Genomic DNA, 10,772 nt, shown 5'->3' with positions numbered 1-10,772 from the left:
CAGGTGTGATGGATGCTCAGATCTGACATTGGAAAGAAGACATGAAGGGCAGTGGTCACTCAGCTCTTGGCGGTGGGCCTCCTCATGGCCTCCTGCCTGCTCCCACTTGGCCACACTTACTCTGCAGAGCTCATCTCCAGAGCACTTTCTTCTTGAGCACTTTTCTTCTGCTTCTTTCTCTTCTTTTGCCTTAAATAAATGTTTAACTTTCACCTTCATCAATTGCTCTACCCAATTCTTTGAATGGGACAGGAAAACCTCAGGAAGGACCAATGGGTCACTAGGGTGCCCACTAACAAGCTCATTCTGAGGCCACTGAAGAACTGCCATTTCTGACCTTATAGGTAAAATACTAAGAATGAAAGGATGGTAAAAGAATGAGATAGTACAAGGAATGTATAGGGGTCTTTTATTAGTGCAGAATCCTGAATTTGAAAGACAACCCTTAAGAATGTTCCTGGAGCCATTCGAAAATAGGCTTTGAGGAGACTGCTCCATTCCAAATTCCTCTCCTCCCCAGGGAGTCTCTCTCTCTCACTCTCTCTCTCTCTCTCTCTCTCTCTCTCTCCCCCTCCCTCTCCCTCTCCCCTGGGGGAGCGCCCCAACTACAGGGACCTGTGAGTGGCCATGTGCAGGCACAGGAGTGCTGTCACTGGAAGCTCAGGCCTGGTGGTTCCTGAAGCGCAGGCCTGGCTGTACCAGGAGCCTTGGCCAGTGGTGTCTTCAGGAAGGCAACTCAGGGCCATCAGCACCCTCAGCTCCCAGGCTCTGGGGAGCCCTGCAGGCCCTGCTTTCCCACTCCACCTCAGCCACCTGGGGCAGAACCAGGGGGTTCTTGTCACAGACGAAGAAGTAGGACCACAGGCAGCCTGGGAAGAGGTGGCCAAAAGTGTAGATGTGGGAGCCACCACAGGGGTCATAGCAGGAGTACTTCCAGGCATTGCAGTCCCGGAAGAGCCCCGCAGGGTAGGGCCAAGACAGCACAGTGGTGGTGCACAAGGAGAGCCCAGCACCAGGTACTAGGCACTGCTCAGCAGCCACAGCACCCACACACCTAGCTTGGGGGCCCGGGCCACCTAGCCCTTGCGAGGCGTCACATCCTGACACATGCCCAGGCCCCACCTGGTGCCTTCACCCACCGCAACCTCCCAGTAGTTCCAGACAGAGGAGAAGCTCTGCAGGCCCAGTATGCAGGCCCAAGTGTCGAATCTCTCAGTGTTGCCAGGCATGTCCCTCCAGAACTTGCCATCCAGCACAGAGCACAGGTTGGCCATCAGCAGCAGGCTGGGGTGCACCATGCTGGGGTCCAGCTTCATGTCCATGGCGGGCAGGGAAGGAAGATGGAGGACGGTGAGCAACAGAGGCCACCGAGTGAGCCCAGAGACCCCTTTCTCTGCTGGCCAGCAGAGAAGCCAGCAGCTGCAGGCAGCTGACACCATGCACAAACCACACACAGTACTCCGGTTGGGCCTGGGTGTTGCCACCAGGAGGAAGAAAGGGTTCCCTGGGGCCCAGAGTGGCGCCAGGTCCTGGGCTCCCTTGTGTGGACCTGCACCACATGCACAGCCAGGACAATCCTGGGAGCCAGCTCTTCCCTCAACACTGCCCGGGACCCAACCCCAGGTCAGGGCCTGAACTTGGGGATCCACACACAGGGCACTGGGCTGACCCCAACTGGATGTCCAGTCTATGGACCAAGGGCCCGGACATGGGTATGGTCCAAAGCAGGTAAACCTGTGACAATTTGTTACTTATCAACAACAGGGCCAGGGATATAGCTTAGTGGTTCTGCAGCCTGCCTTGCAAGAGAAAGGTCCAGAGTTTGATCCCTGGCACCAAAAACAACAACAACAAAATAAAAACATTTAATATTGCACAGTAAGGCCCCAGCAGGGGCTTTATTTTTCAGTGATGCACCCTGGCCTTCTACCAAATAAACATATACATCTAGACTGGAGCCCTCTGTGAATAAGGGAAGGCACCTTTCCCCATAAACAGCCAAAAGGAATAAACTAATGTACTTTATTTTTATGTCATAACTAATATGCTATTACTACTAGTATTAATACTACCACTATGTTTTTATTCTTGTTTATCTGTGTATGTGTATGTTACTGAACTGAACCCTAGGCCTCTGCATTAAGCTACATTACTAGCCTCCACTCCTCTTTTTTAGAAGATTTTGGAGATACTGTCTCACTGGAAGAGTTGCCCAGGCTGGGCTCAGACTTGCAATCCTCCCACTTCTGCCTCTCAGGGTGCTGGGATCACAGGCATTGCCTGTGCTTATCTCTTCTCTCCTAGCCTCAACTGCTTATGGCAACCATAGCTTGGCACCTCCCAAGTCCCCTGGGACCTCCATGTGGACCACGCCACTTCTCAGAGTCTTTATTTCCAGCTCACTGCTCTACTGTGAACTTCCCTTCTTTTGGGACCCCATCTCCATGCTCTCCCTCAGTCTCCTGCTCCTTCTTGGTCTCTTTGGCTGCTCTCTCTCCTCTGCCCACCATCACTGGGAAGCCTTCAGACTCTGGTCCAGGCCCCTGCACCTGCTCCCTGACTCCCTCTGTTGGAGATCATCTCTTTCACTAAATTCTGGTTTTATTAAGCTCCACTCACTTGCCATCTGATTACAAAGGCAAGTTTCTAACTGAACAATTCTGAAACTCCACCTCTGTAAGTTCATCTGCCTGCCTGACACATGCATGGTCAGCATTCCTCATTCCATTAACATCATCACTAAGTTCAAGACTGACCCTCCTCCTGCCTCACCTGTAGCCTCACCCACCAGTGTACACAGTGCCAGGACCGCAATACTGACTGTGCCCAAAGCAGGTTGTGAGCAGTGCAGGCTGTGAGGAGTTAACCCCCAACTGGCTTGATGATAGAAGTGAGTCCAGGAAAGCCTATGTGCTGAGGTCAGAGTGACTTGCACCCAAATTCCGTTCCCACAGCTAAAAGTTTCTTAACTAGGAGGACAATGTTCTAATTACAACCATATATTTTATCTATTCTGTTCCTGACTCGAGAATGCTTTGTCTTGTCCTTTAGGAGCCTTGATTAACATTAGTTTCCATAGAAACCTCAGGACTGTGTATCCTTGCATGCAGTTCTGCCCTTGCACATAGCTTACTTTTACCCCAATTGATTACTAATAAAAATCAGTGGCTTGGATGGACCAGCACCTTTTGCTAAAACAGCATTGGCCATCCTGGCTCCTCAGTATTCTGTCTCTTAGTTCTTTATTTTTTTTCTCAGGCTTGCATTATACACTGAGCAGGAGACTGGAGCCTACTGCAAAAGTTTCCACTAAGGTCTCAGGGGTTTCCACTAGGCCAACAGGCTCAAGATGCTATGTTTTTTATTGTTGTTCTGTATGTGTAGTACTGGGGATTGAACCCAGGGCTTCTCTAACACTTACCTACATCTCAGCCCATTTTTACTTTTATTTTGAGGGAGGACCTTGCTATGTTGCCAAGGTGATCCTCCTGCCTCAGCCCCCCTCCATGCTGAGTTTACAAGTGTGGGCCTCTGAGCCAGGGTATGATGTTAGTTCTTGAGATCTAAAAACCTGGATTTATTTGTGAATTCCTCTTACCACCTCTATCATGTCCACTGCAGCATGCATGCCTTTAGGACCAGTGAACCAGTCCCTGTGCCACTGTGAAATGTGCATTAGGTCTCCACCCTGTTCTTTATAGCACCTAAACCAAGGGAGTCTCCAAGAGGGGAAGGGCGCCTCTGCATGTGAATGAGATACCAGGTGCCTGGGGCCCCAGAAGGCCTCAGGATGGAGTTGCTTGCCAGGGGACCCAATGAAGTGATCAGATGTTTGGAACTTCCAGTCCTACAACCTCAGGGGCTACAGAGGGCCAGAAAGTTCAGTTGAAAAACTGATGGCCAGGCTTAGCATTTCCTGTTTTAGAAAAAGATGTCCAAATCCAGCTCACTGCCAGCATTCACTTAACTCTACATAAGCATACACGCTGAGGCTGAAGCAAATCCAGTAGCGCTACCAAGCCAGCATGCTATACACAGGATGACATCCTCTGTTCCCAGACTATCAACACAAGAGCACTGCGGTAATAATAAAATGTGAGATCTCATGGCAAGCGTTGGGGATAAGGTTAGGGCTCTAATGCATGCACCATTATCTCGGGGTAAACTCTGCAGCCACAAGAGACACCAGGGAGGAGTCCGGGCAGGGGGAGATGGGTTGTCAATCCTGTCTACACAGGAAGCTTCTGTAAAACAAGAGCTTTGAGGGATGCCAGATGCTGAGCACGGGTGCTCCTGTGCAGCTGGTCTATACCAGACTGAAGTCTTCTCTACTGCTTAAGATGAGGGGGTTCTGTGCACTGCTGTAGAGAAAAAAGCCAGCCACTCCAAGGAGGGTCTGTAGGCAACTCCATGCATGGCTGGTTTGTGGGGACACAGCCTACCCTGCCAGCCCTGGCCCCTGAAGCAGGGCCAGCCATGAGGGACCCAGGCCTCCCAGTGTGGATCTGATGCTGTCCCTGGGTTGGTAGTGGCAGAAAGAAGTGAGTTAGACACAGGCAAAAATCCTAAGCACTGCCTGCTTTCGACCTGGGACCTACTGTCTAAAACACCCTGGCCCATAACGTCCAGCACAGGAAGGAGCAGAGTGCATGGCAATGGTCTGGGGGGACAGGTGTGGCATAGAAGCCTCTGCAGGCCCATGCAGGAAATGCTTGTGAGTTCTGCCCCGAAGGCATCCAGTTCTGCTGTGGCTGCCACTGAGTGGCTGTTGCCACACATGGTGATGCAAACCTAACCACCCACCTTGGAACCTCCTCATCATGTCTCTCATCCCAGGGATGCAGCACACTGTCCTCAGCTCCAGCAGGGTGGTCTCACATTCCAGCCGTGTGACAGCCATGCTTCTGAGAAGGACACAGCACCCACAGGCATCACTGTGGTCCCTCAATGTCCTTCCCCACCGTGGCTCTGCCCCCAACCCTTTTTGGGTCACAGGGAAGCAAACATACTGGCTGAAGACCTCACTCACACCTAGAAAGACAAGCAGAAGTGGGAGTCAGGCCTGAGGCCACTGCAATGGCCACACTGGGGAATTTCTTTAGGAAATACTGGAAATTGTGAACAAATAAAGATAAAGCTGGGGGAGACAGTGAGCCTGCTCCAAAGTCCTCAGTGTCACCATCTCCGCTCCCTACTCATCTCTAGCAGACCCAGGGCCGGGTGCTGGCTCCTCTGATCCAGCTCCTCAACCAGCTCTTTCAGGGCCTTGCTGTGTTGGGCCAGCCTCACCCTACTGTCGCGTAGCCTCTGTAGGGTTACCCGCTCCTCTTCCTCCAGCCCCCGCAGCTGCAGCCTCTCCTCCAGGGCCAGGAAGCCATGGTACTTCTGAAACTCCAGCCAGAACCGCTGCTGCTGCATCTCCACCTTCTCCTGGGGACACAGAAGGTGGTCAGCAGGGAAAGGGGTAGGGGTTCTACACTGTGTGTGGGACATGGAGCTGGAGAAGGCAATGTCCCAACCCTCAGCTCTGCAAGGTGATGTCGCTGATGCACTGCATATGTGATGTCCCGACCCTCAGCTCTGTTGCAGTGGACTGACAGGTGACATTCCAACAACATGTAGAAACCTGGAACCATTACAACCCAAAGGTCTTGGGAAAGTTTTTAAACTTAGAGTCTGAGAACAACTGGGATTTGGATTCCCATTTCACTGCAGACTTGGAGGCAAGGCATTTTAATACATGGGTTCAACATTGCCTATAAAACATAACAAAACCAAGACTTTGGGGCTTACAGTTAAACATCTATTCATCTGCTGAACACCAGGACCAGCATGGTGTAGCCATGCATACAACAGAAGCAACTATCCCACTATTAGTCACCAGACACATGGAAATAACTGAGCTATGAAGGGAGAATAAAGGAGACCAGGGTTTGCAGATATGAAGAAAAAAGTTCTAGAGATTAGAAAGCATGAATCTTTCACAATGCAGTAAGGGTGAATCAGCCATAAGGTTAATGTTTTCTGCAGTCCAGAAAAACCCAAAATCTACTCTGCCCACTTCCTTCAAAGTTAACTGCATGTTATTTGTCTGGTTTCTACCCAAATCTCACAGCTAAAATTTCCAAGTAGATCTAAGGCATGTGAAGTACTTTGCTACAGTTATTATGCCCAAACTTTAGTCTTGAGATTAGTACATTTAAACAGAATATGGGAGGCCGATTACCCTCTCAAAGTATTTACCTCTTGGATTCTCTAATTTGTTTTTACATCTTATATTTTCTTGATTTTACTGAAGAAACAACTATGTTTTAAAGTCAAATAATAAATAACTCTTTAAATCTCCTAAGAGTCAACTCCTTCCTGTAATATTCCATTGCCAGCTCCTTTTAGGATTTTCAAAATCTTTGGATACATTCAATCTTCGCTTCCTAAAATCAACCAACTCTGAGTTCAGTGTTCCCTTAATCACATCACTCTTGTGAAATATGTGCAGTGCTCCCCACTGGAGACTACGCTTCCTGTGAGTGGCTCACAACTCAGCCAACAGGAAACAGTGGCGCTGTGGGGCACCAGAGATGGTGCAGAGAGAAGGGGTTTGGCGCCACCCTCTTCTTTTCTGCCATCTGTTGAGGACTGCAGTTATATCTGCAGATACAGAAAGAACAGCCTCTGAAGAATTTAGAGCTTATGTTTATCAAAACTGTGCTTGTTGCACTTAGCTCATTCAGAGGCATTATTGGGAGGAAAAATCATGTACATTTACTAGGCTTTGACTGGAGTTTTAGAACCACCTCTCAGTAGAAACAATCAGTGGAGTGTTTCAAAAGTATATGAACCCAGATCTTGAACACCAGAATTCTGCTTTCATAAATATGTGGTCAGGCCAGGACTTAAAACAAGGAGTTTGGATTGTTAGTCTGACAACAACACAAATTGTGAATCACTGTGTAACTTTACCTATGGAAACAGCACATTGGAAAGGATAAGAAATTCCAGAAGAAAGAAATGTAGCAAACTTAATCCTTATGGAAATAGCCAACTGTGTAAAAATACATGTTTTAGGAAAAACAAGGAAGAATTAGAAAAATATAAAAAATAATAAAGACCGGTTAACTGAAACGAGGGAAATGGCAATATTCTATACAACATACCTTTCCATGTCATAGCACAGAACACACACCAAGTATAATGCACCCACAGGTTCACTCTGCGGTTCCACAGTCTCCTGAGGTGTGAGGACTGCCCGAATACTTCAGGTTGTTCAGCACTTTCCTGCCTCTGCCTCACAGGTGCCAGCAACACAGGCCACCTTCCCACATCCTGACAATTGGCAGAACTTTCACACAGGACAAACGCTAACCTTAACCCCGAAACCCTAACTCTAACCCTAACCCTAACATTAATGTTCTCTGCTGAGTCAAGGAAAACCTGAAAGCTACTCGGTATCCTTCAGATTTAACTTCAAGTAATTTGCTTGGTTTCTACCCAAATCTCACAGCCAAAATTTCTCAGTAGACCTAAGGCATATACTTTGCTACAGAAATAGAACTTCCAAAATGACTCTTGAAAACAGTAAAATCACTCAAGGCTGAGGACCTGTGTACATGTGAGTGTGTGTGTGTGTGTCTGTGTGTGTGTAATAGGTAAGAGAATGAAAATGCTGGTAGTGTGCAGAAGAGAAGGAATACATGAATGGATGACTGAAGAGAAACCCCAGTTTCTGCCTGTCTTTCTGGCAGATGTTCCCTCTCTCAGCCCTCTTCCATCTGCTGCAGAGTTGTATAACTGAGTATAATCTGTTCTCTCCTCCAACAGATGTATTTGTAAACTACAATACAAAGTGGAAAGCACACAGCAGTGAGTTTCGCAGTAAGGTCACAGTAAAAGTGCAATTTGTGGTGCATGCTGTTGATGAAGGTGGGAAGAAGGAAGCAGAGGACCAGCATGATCTGAAGGGATCCGAAGACCAGAACAGTGCTGAGACTTCTTCCTGAGCTGGGACAGGAGCAGAGCGCTGTAAGAGGAAGCTCTGGAAGGAGGACTGGGCCCAGAGAGCTTCCCTAAGCCCGGAACCAGCTCACCTTCCACACCACAGTCTTCTTCCCCACATTCACCTCCTGTGTTGATGCCTCCTCCATCTCTTTCTGCACCATCTCCAGGGCCTGCTGCAGCTTCACATGCTCCGAAGGACACAGAGAAGCATTACCCATGCCTCCTGAAGACCAGGACACCAGACCAGGAGGGCAGCAGAGAGCACAGAAATGTTCCCAGGCAGCCTGGGAAATGTCCCTCATTAACAAGTAAATTAAACACAAATGTAACTTAATAGCAGATACAAAGACTTACAGAAAAGTACACTCATTACATCATTATTTACAGTAGTAACACTACAACTAACCAGATGTTAAAATATGAACATACAAAACTACTTTATATGAACAGTACAGTGTATAAATGGGATGCATTGGGGTATGTAATGACAATTGCAATTATAATCTGAAAGTAAATGTATCTTATAAAACTTAATCCCAACATGTAAAAAGTTTTTATAATGAAGATATAAAACCTGGTAGAGGTAAACATTACTGGATGAAGTGTTTTCTTGTGGCACTAGGTTGAATAGTAATTATTACTCATGATAAGAAAATGGTTTATTATTAATAGTGTTAGTAGTATTATTTGTCAAGAAGAAACCTGGCGAATGTTTTAAATAAAAAGTTACACTATATTGTAAATTATACAAAAATAAAATGATAACACAACAGAAATTAAATCTCCCTTCAATGATGGGACCCTTGCTAGGGGCAAGTATATAGACTTCATTTATGAAGAACATGCATAAAGATAGAGAAATTCACCTTTAGTAGAAAAAAATACAAATTCTATCACCAAAGCCACACAATCAATCTTACATACAGGTCAGTTGTTTTTAAAAGGTCAATAATACCCTTTACTGCACTTCACATAACATTAGCATTCACAGTGGGCATCAGAGGATTTGGGGAAAGTGGTGTTTGGTTTGCTATTGGAAAGGAATGGGGAACTGTGACACTTGTAGATGGAAAAAGCTCCCACAGATCAAAGAGATTGTGAGCAAAAGCAAGGAGGTGAAACAAAGCAGTGTGGAGTCTCCCTGGGCAGCAGTGACTGGGCTACTTTCACTGCATTCCAGTTGGCTGGGATTACAGCAGCCAGAACACAACCCAGGGCCCTAGGGGTCTAAAGGGCAGGGTGAAGGCTTCCAGGGATGTTTACTTCCTACTTAGTTAAAGAGCCACTGAAAATACAGAGCACACCTTCAGAAACCCACTCTGGCCATGCTGTACTAGTTCCTTCTGGACTCAAACAGGTAGCAGCACACTTCAGAACGCTACCTAGAAAGAACCTAGTGTCTGAATTTTGCAGAAGATAACAGAAATCAAGAAGAAAAACCAAGAGAGATCTTTCCAGGAAGCTCGACCAAGAGGTGTTGATGTAAAACATCCCAACCTTAATTTACAACAAGCAAACAAACAAAGTAATAGAACTTTTCACAAGGCCAGCGTGTGTGATTTCTTACAGCCCAGCACAGCTCCCAGGTTAAAAACTTCTGCAAAGAGGGCTTTGACCTCTTTTGTGGTCTTGGTGATTCAGGTGCAGGGAGCTGAGATACACTGGGAAAATGCTCAGGAGGAGGGGGAGTTGATCCCTGGACAGCAAGGCTCCCAGCAGGAGGCGCATCCAAGGCTGACCTTGGGCCTGACTGCAGCTCAGGGGCTTCTGGGGGCACAGGCCTCTCCCCTTCTCCCTCCCCTTCTCCTCTAGCCTCTCCTCCTCACGCCAGCTCCCTCCCTGTCTGGAAACCTGCTTCCCTGTCAGCTCCTCCCCAGGTCTCCAGTGCTTCTCTTGCCCGGCGGCTCCTCATCCCTTCCTCTGTCTGTAGATCCTGAACCCTCCTGGCCTGCTCTTCTCTCATAGAACCTCACCTGCCCTACCCCACCTGCCTCCCTGTCCTTGTCCCTCACCCTGCGCGGCTTCGCGGCCTCCTGCAGAGGGGTGATGTGATGTCCCTGGTGTTCCTCCCTGGCTGAGCAGACCCTGCACAGCGCACCTGTCCTGGCGGCAGAAGAGCTGGAGCTTCTGGCCTTGCAGCGTGCACCCCGCCCCCTCTGAGGCCCCTGTGGCGCCCTTGGCCAACGCCAGACCCTGCATGCCCTCCACCATCGCTGCCAGCTGCCAGTTGGGCCGCTAGCCCTTGGGCCTGAAGTTGGGCGAGGCACTGTGGGCTGAGCGCTTGCGGAGCAGTGGGGCTGCACAGCGCAGAAGCTGTGCCCACAGTCCATGCTCAGGGTCACGTGCAGCAGGTCCAGGCACACTGCACATCAGGCCGCGGGACGGGGCGACCACAATGACTGGGCCTGGTGTGTGTGTAACAGGCAGCATTGGCAGGATTGCAGCGGGCAGGCCTTCACTGGCTTATCAGGAGGCCAGGCCAGGGGGAGTGCGCAGCTCTGCAGAGCAGGGAGGGCCACCCTCACCCAGGACACCTCTCCCCTGCCTCCATGAAAAGTTATTAAAGTTTGATTATTTCTTTTTACTATGTGGTATTGGGGATTGAACCCAGGGCTTCTGCACTGAGCTACATTCCATTCCACCCCCCACACACACTGAGCCCATTTTGGCAAAAGGTTTTCCTAAATTGCCAAGTTACCCAGTCTGGGCTCTAACTCATGATCCTCCTGCTTCAGCCTCCCAGTGTGCTGGAATGACATGTCTGCTCTGCCAAGCCT

General features: G+C 48.7%; 1 pseudogene; it reads right to left on the bottom strand.

Moving 5' to 3' along the window:
* Nucleotides 1-723: 723 nt before the first annotated feature.
* On the bottom strand, nucleotides 724-10,361 carry LOC101703736 (E3 ubiquitin-protein ligase TRIM58-like; annotated as a pseudogene).
* Nucleotides 10,362-10,772: the final 411 nt, after the last annotated feature.

Source organism: Heterocephalus glaber, unplaced genomic scaffold, assembly GCF_053883595.1.
Source record: "Heterocephalus glaber isolate CG9 unplaced genomic scaffold, H.glaber_assembly_v1.0 deba00001673, whole genome shotgun sequence".
In the NCBI taxonomy this organism is placed as follows: Eukaryota; Metazoa; Chordata; class Mammalia; order Rodentia; family Bathyergidae; genus Heterocephalus; species Heterocephalus glaber.
The sequence above is the reverse complement of the archived record's forward strand: the minus strand, read 5'-3'. Positions and strand labels throughout refer to the sequence as shown.